Source organism: Benincasa hispida, chromosome 8, assembly GCF_009727055.1.
Source record: "Benincasa hispida cultivar B227 chromosome 8, ASM972705v1, whole genome shotgun sequence".
Taxonomy (NCBI): Eukaryota; Viridiplantae; Streptophyta; class Magnoliopsida; order Cucurbitales; family Cucurbitaceae; genus Benincasa; species Benincasa hispida.
Genome location: NC_052356.1, coordinates 49,439,354 through 49,446,501, shown reverse-complemented (window position 1 = coordinate 49,446,501; position 7,148 = coordinate 49,439,354). Strand labels below are relative to the sequence as shown.

The 7,148-nt window shown below is 40.0% G+C and overlaps 1 non-coding gene across 1 annotated transcript; it reads left to right on the top strand.

Annotated features, from left to right (window-relative positions):
* Positions 1-4,177: 4,177 nt before the first annotated feature.
* Positions 4,178-4,284, top strand: LOC120084281. Its single transcript, XR_005483646.1, has one exon. It is a non-coding gene; the product is annotated as a small nucleolar RNA R71 (small nucleolar RNA).
* The last annotated feature ends 2,864 nt before the right edge of the window (positions 4,285-7,148 follow it).

Genomic DNA, 7,148 nt, shown 5'->3' with positions numbered 1-7,148 from the left:
CTTTTGGGAAAATTTCCGAATGAACAATTTCAACGAAATCTTTCATTTCTTAATTTTGTCAATTTCTGTTCCACTTAATCCCTATTTCATGGCCCACATATTTTTCCGACGTGTCATTTGCCTTTTGAGCTGGAATATAAAGCATTGTGGGTGGTCAAGAAACTGAATTTTTAGATTTGAAGAAAGCAGGGGAAGCGTGAAAACTGCAGTTGGTCGAGCTAGAAGAATGGAAGCGTAACGCATATGAGATTTCGAAGATTTACAAAGAGCGCACCAAGCATTGGCATGATAAACGCATATGCGCTAGAAACCTCCAAATCGGGCAAAAGGTTCTTTACTCTTCAATTCGAGATTACGGCCTTCCCGGGAAAATTAAAATTGCGCTGGTCCGGATCCTTCATCATAAAGTAATATATTTCTACATGGTGCAGTGGAACTGATCACCGAGGGATGGCAGCCGAACATTTAAAGTTAATGGGCAACGGATAAAGGCATATTACGTTGAAGATTTCCAGCCAGACACAGTCTCTGCAAAGTTGAAAAACCCAGACTATCCCTTACTCAACTCTTTGAAACAATTCTTCGTTATTTTATTATTATCAGTATTTCACTTATTTCTCAAAAAAAAAAAAAAAAAAAAAAAACTTGTTTTGTTTAAAATCATTTGACCCTTTCTTTGTCTGTTTACAAAGAATTAAGGCACATGATTGCGAAGAAGCAAATTAACTCACTCCATCACTGTAATCCACAGAAGCAAAGATCGCCGCAAGGATGAATGCATCAATAACAATGCGGGCGATAGCGCAAAATTTAGGGTGTACTCTTCCTTATCTTTATTTCAAATTTTGTGCTATCACATTGCATTTCACTTTTCAAATTTTTATCACCGCATCCTCCTTAATTACCACAATCATTTGACAAATAGATAAATTTAGTAGTTCACCGCATGTTGTTCTTTGCCAAGTATGATTTCAATGATGACAAAATATGCTTCTATGCCTTTCGTATATATCAAAATAATCTTAAGTAGCTATTCTCATGAAATATTTTCTAGAAGTTAGGGATTTTCTAGCTTTCTCTCAAGCTCTCTTTACAACACATTTTATGACCATCGCATGACTTATTTTAATTTCCTTTGGCAATGAGGACATTGTCGTATTTTAAATTTGGGGTGAGGTATTTTTTTCAACCTTACTATATATCTAAATATATATATTATATATATATATATAGTAGAATAAAAAACTCCACTGTCAATGCAATGGGAAACCCATGTTTGATAAGAGTTAAGTTGTGAAAGGCACTTACCGTAGTTGGATGTCCGCATGACACACGTTGGGCAAGCCGAAATGAAAGTAAGTCACCAGAAGATCAACTGCATAAATCAATGACCGCGCCACAGCCTTTACGTTGGTTGGAGGTGGAAGCTTTTCAATTGCGTCGATCTTTGCTTTGTCCACCTCTAACCCTTCCTAGGAGACTTTGTGTCCCAGCACTATACCTTCTTTCACCACGAAGTAACATTTTTCTCACCAAGTTCATCTCTTCACATCTCTTCAGAATTTTCTCCAAATTGGCTAGGTAGACTTCATACGTGTTCCCATAGACGGAGAAGTCATCTATAAATATTTCCACTGAGTCCTCGAGATAATTTGAAAAGATCGCCATTATGCACCTTTGGAATGTGCTCGGCGCATTGCAGAGGCCAAACGACATGAGGCGAAAAGCGAATGTCCCATATGGGTAGGTGAATGCGGTCTTGTCTTGGTCTTCAGGAGCTATCATGATTTTATTGTACCCAGCATATCCATCCAAGAAGTAGTAAAAATCATTCCTTGCTAGTCTGACTAGCATTTGATCAATGAATGGTAGAGGGAAGTGATCTTTCTTTGTGGCCACATTCAATTTGCGGTAGTCCGTACATATGTGCCATTCAGTGATGGTTCTTTGCGGTATTAATTCATTATTCTCATTTGGAACTACTGTGATTCCGCCCTTCTTTGGCACACATTGCACGGGGCTGACCCACAACCTATCTGCAATGGGATAGATAATGCCCGCATCCAGCCACTTGATAATCTCCTTTTTTATGACCTTCTTCATCACAGGGTTAAGTCTACGTTCATTTTCAATAGTTGCTTTGTGGTCGTCCTCGAGACGAATGTGGTGCATGTAGTACGCGGGGCTAATTTCTCTGACGTCAGCAAGCGTCCAGCCAATTGCTCGCTCATGTTTCTTGAGAATGCTCATCAATGCATTCTCTTGATCTTCGTTGAGCGCAAAGGAAATATCACTGGCAACTTCTCATCTTGCCCTAGAAATGCGTACTTCAAATGTGTCGATAGGGTTTTTAGTTCAAGGGTTGGTGGTTCCACGAGAGAAGGTTGCATTATTTTTCTTTCTTCCTTCGGCTCTTCTTCTTGCGTTGCTATCGATCCTTCTTCTTTTTTTGTTTTTCTACGATCGCATTGCATGCAGCTACGGATGCGTTGGCATTCTCTTCTTTGCACTCTTCATCAGAATTTTCTTCTTCAATCAAATTCAAGTCATCTTCAGAATTTTGCAGGTCTTTCTCATCAGGAAATTTCATGGCACGAATTATATTAAACTTGAGCTTCTGTCCATTTATGCTCAAAGTAATTTCTCCTTTGTGCACATCAATTTGAGCTCAACCCGTTGATGGGAAAGGTCGCCCCAAAATGATGTGTACATATTTTTCGGCCTCATAATCTAGGATGATGAAGTCAGTTGGAAAAATAAATTTATCAATCATGATTAGCACATCCTTCACCTTACCTTCTGGATGGACCAGAGATTTTTCGGCCAATTGAAGAGTCACGGTCGTGGGTGCAAGTTGCCTCACATTCAATTGCTTAAAGATAGATAGAGGCATCAAATCTGTCTCTTATACACATCTAGATGTGTATAAGAGACAGGCCCAATATAGAGTCCTCCTATGGAGCAAGGAATCGTGAAGCTCCCAAGATCGCTCATATTTGGTGGAATAATAGATTTGGAACTTTGTGTTAATGCCACCGTGGCAAATTTTCCAGTGCCTCTTTTCTTAGTTACCATGTCCTTAAAAAACTTGGCATAGGCAGGCATTTCCTCAATCGCTTCATTGAAAGGAATGTTAACATGTAATTGCTTTAACATATATAAGAAACGTTGGTACTGTACCTCTTCATTTTTCTTCTTTCTTAACCTCTGAGGGAAAGGTGGCAACTGGACTTTCACGGTTCCTGTTTCATTTGGTTTTGAGGTTGACGCAACCTCAGGTTCCACTACTTCATTCTCTCTTTCTTCTTCTTGTGTTACCGCAATCTCGAGCTCAGTTGCAAAGTTGTTCTACTCTGATCCTTCCTTTCTCCCTTCACATTCTTTCTACTTCGCAATGTCAGAACTTGACATTCCTCCTTACCTGATCCACCTAGGTTGCGTGGAAGCTCGGTAGAACTTGGCAACGTGCCTTGCGGTCTACTTTTCAGCTCACTCGCAATCTGGCCCATTTGCAATTCCAAGTTGCGGATGGATGTAGCCTGACTTTGAAGCACTGTCTCGTTTTTCTCTATATATTGCTTCAATAGGATCACTAGAGAAGAAGATTGCATTGGTTGTTGTGAGCTGATTGCTTGGTTGCTCTGTTGACCGTTGTTGCGTTGGAAGAATCCTGGTGGCCCTTCTTTTTGCGCAACATATTGAAAATTTTGTTGTTGATTCTTTCAAGCATAATTTGGGTGGTTTCTTCACCCGGGGTTGTAAGTTTGAAAAGGGATTATTCTTTACAAAATATACAGGCTGTGGATTATGCGAAAAATCGCTCATCGTATGCCCATCACCACAAGCCGCACACCTTGCAGTGTTTTGACTTATTGCGTTGATTTGCCCACCTTGCGGTGTTGGGCTGTTGATCGCCATTCCTTGAATTATATTCATCATTGCGGTCATTTGGTTTTGTAACAAAACAATGGCACCGTTATTTGCGTCAATATCTTAGAGTCTTAATCTCTGGTCACTCTCCCGCCAGTCTTCATGGTTCTCGGAGATGCGGTCGAGAATATTCTTCGCCTCCTCGTAAGTTTTGTCAAGCAGACCACCAGCGGCTGCCGCATTGGCAGCAGTCTGTGAAGAAGGATTCAAACCATGATACAAAATTTCCATTTGAAGGCAGTCTAGTAGCCCATTATGCGGACAATCTCAGACTAACCTTTTAAACCTCGCCCAAGCATCGCTGAGCGATTCGTCCATCTCTTGTTCAAAATTAGTAATAAGCTTTCTCCGTCTTGCATTCTCGGTAGGTGGAAAATACTTTTTCATCAATTTTTCCACTAACTACTCCCAAGAAGTAATCTCTCCTGGTTCGAGCGAATAAGCCCATTTCCTAGCCTGATCATAGAGAGAAAATGGGAACAACGTTAGTTGATAACTTGTAAAAAATACAAGTTATCTTTGCTCTTAAGTTGGAACAATTAGGGTTTTTAATGATAAATTCTCCTCATTTTTCATGGAAATGCATGGATTTACTTGAACAATAGCAAATTCATGTAAAATAAGTTTTATCACTGATTATCGCGGCGCTAACGCACTACTTTGCAGGATTTCAATGCAAGAACTGACAACAACGCATTAGACAAGCGTCGACGCATGAACCATGCGTCGGAGGGAATTCAACACATAGAAGATTCGTTACTCTGGGCTGATTGTGTCACATCACCACTTGCAAGCCTGGGGACCTGCAACAGGCAGCGACTGAAAAGCTTCCGTGAGGTCAGACGGCCAACCAGGACATGGAATTTAATGCTGATCAGGGCATGGATTTAAATGTAGCCCATCCTCCAAGTGGACTAGACCAGCGCCTATAAATACTTGAAAACCTCTAGAATTAAAGAGACAATTAGAAACTCTATACTCTTCGTAAATTTTTAGACTTAGTTTTAGCTGTACGAGCTATGCCGAGGTTTAAACGATCGAAGGAACTGAGAACCATCACCACTGTCGGTCAGGGAGTGGAGAAAGTTATTCTTGAGAAAGATAGTCTATCCTCGGCTCTTTAAAGTGATTGTACACAACAAGATTGAGCCAAAGAACTACAAGAGATTGTATTCTTTGGCTTGACTCATTCTCTCTCTTAATATCATTTTCATATCATTTTGATTGAATATAGGTCTTTGTAAAGACTCATTGACCCTTTGTTAAGTTCATATATTTGATCATCACTTTTGCTACTGTTTGTCTTCTGTTTATGTTGAAAGCATTAGTACTTCATGCATAATTTTGTTTTAACACCTAACCCAACTTGACAACTTGGTGAAAGCATCTTTAACTTAGTTGTTTGAAAGAATAGCTAAGTTGCATGAAGCAGAACGCCTAGTACAACTAGAGATAGACTTACTGGTGTTACTTGCATTCTAAGTTAGACGCATATAACCTAGAGATAGACTTGTATGTCATTTGCATTGAGAAATGTTGAATGGAGTCTAACGCATGAACAGAAAGATAAGCAAACCATCCTATTTCATCCACACTACATAAGTTGTGTACAAGTATCTTTAACCGACGCGTCCACTTACAAAAATTCCATTCTCACATGAACCATCATTTTCAACTCAGCTCTTTTGTATCACATTGCACAGGCACAACATGTTAGTGTAAATAACACATCTTTTGCATTTATTTAGGAAAACCCCTACTTCAAGTACAACGCATTCTCTGTGTTTAGTGAACTGAATCCCTGTGTTCGACCCTGGACTTGCTAGGAACCTAGATTAGATTTATACTTTGTTTTAATCTAGGAAAACTTGAACGCCATTTTAAGGAGTTGTGTGCTCTCCATGTATAACTCTAACGCCTCGACGCATTGCACATATTTGGACGCATCAAGGCACAATACAACACTCATACTTAGAATTTATTTTCCAATTTGTTTTACTCTAAGCACTCCTAACACACCACACGATAGAAAGTGGAACATTAGTCGAACTTCTTCAGCAGAGATGTTCGGGAACACAAAAGTATTGCAGATTTCAATAAAACTTCGGAGGTGGGCGTGCGGATCCTCGCCACGCCTTCCTCTGAATTGACCTGCAGTCTGGATCATCTGCGGCATCACCGAATTCATCTCGAATCCACTTCAATCGAGGGTAGGCCTCCTAATTCCCGGAGAGAAATCATAGAGGTTTGGCGATGCATAGTCCCTAATGGGTCTATTGCGATCGTTTATCAACAGAATGGATTCGCCATGACATTATTATCATTTGGTGCTCCACCTCCAGTCTACTCCGCCATCTATTCTTTATCGGATTGTGGTTGCTTTTGGTGGTCTTGTAGTCTCCTTCGAAATGTTCTCTCAATCTTCAGGTTGTAGTTCGCCATAGATTGAGAGTTCTGCAAAGAAATCACAAAAATTACCGTTAACAACTATTTTGCCGAAGTCCCCAGCAACGACGCCAAAAACTTAGTGCATTAATTTTATTAAGTAGAAATATGGATGATATACGTTGATTGTTTGCGTTGTGCACTCAAGTTTCCTCAGCGAAATTCAAGTTTAAATTTCCCCCGAGTTTCCTGGTAAGTCCAGGGTCAAACACAGGGACTTGTGAAAATAGTTGTGTTGGTAATGTTTATGGAAACTTTGTGGTAACCAAGTAAATAAATAAAGTGTTGGGGTGTTGTTGCGTTGATGAAAAAAAGAAGTAAGTAAGGTGGCGGATTTGAGAAAGATAGTTACATTGATAGATGCAATGGGTATGTGATGAGCGGGTTGAGAAGATCTTTAGCTAGCGTTATTCGGGAATGCGTCAAAACTTGCGATCATGTTACAACGATGCACAGCAAGTCATTTCCCAATGTAAATGCAATGCTCCTAAGTTTAGAACGCATATGTTGAATGCAAAATGTCCATAGAGCTTATCCCTAAGTCTTTACTCTTGTCCTATGTGTTGATGTAAAATGCATGAAAGCAAGGTGACCGCATACAATCATACCTTATTGCTAAGATGCATGCGATGCATTAATAAAAAAATAGAGCTCATTCCTAAGCACCTATCTCCCGTTTTACGTTTAAATCTGGTTTTTCCAAACCTAGATTCTGACCTGACCTTCCCAAGTCTGGATCCTGTCTTTAGACTACCCTCCCGAGTATCTCTAAT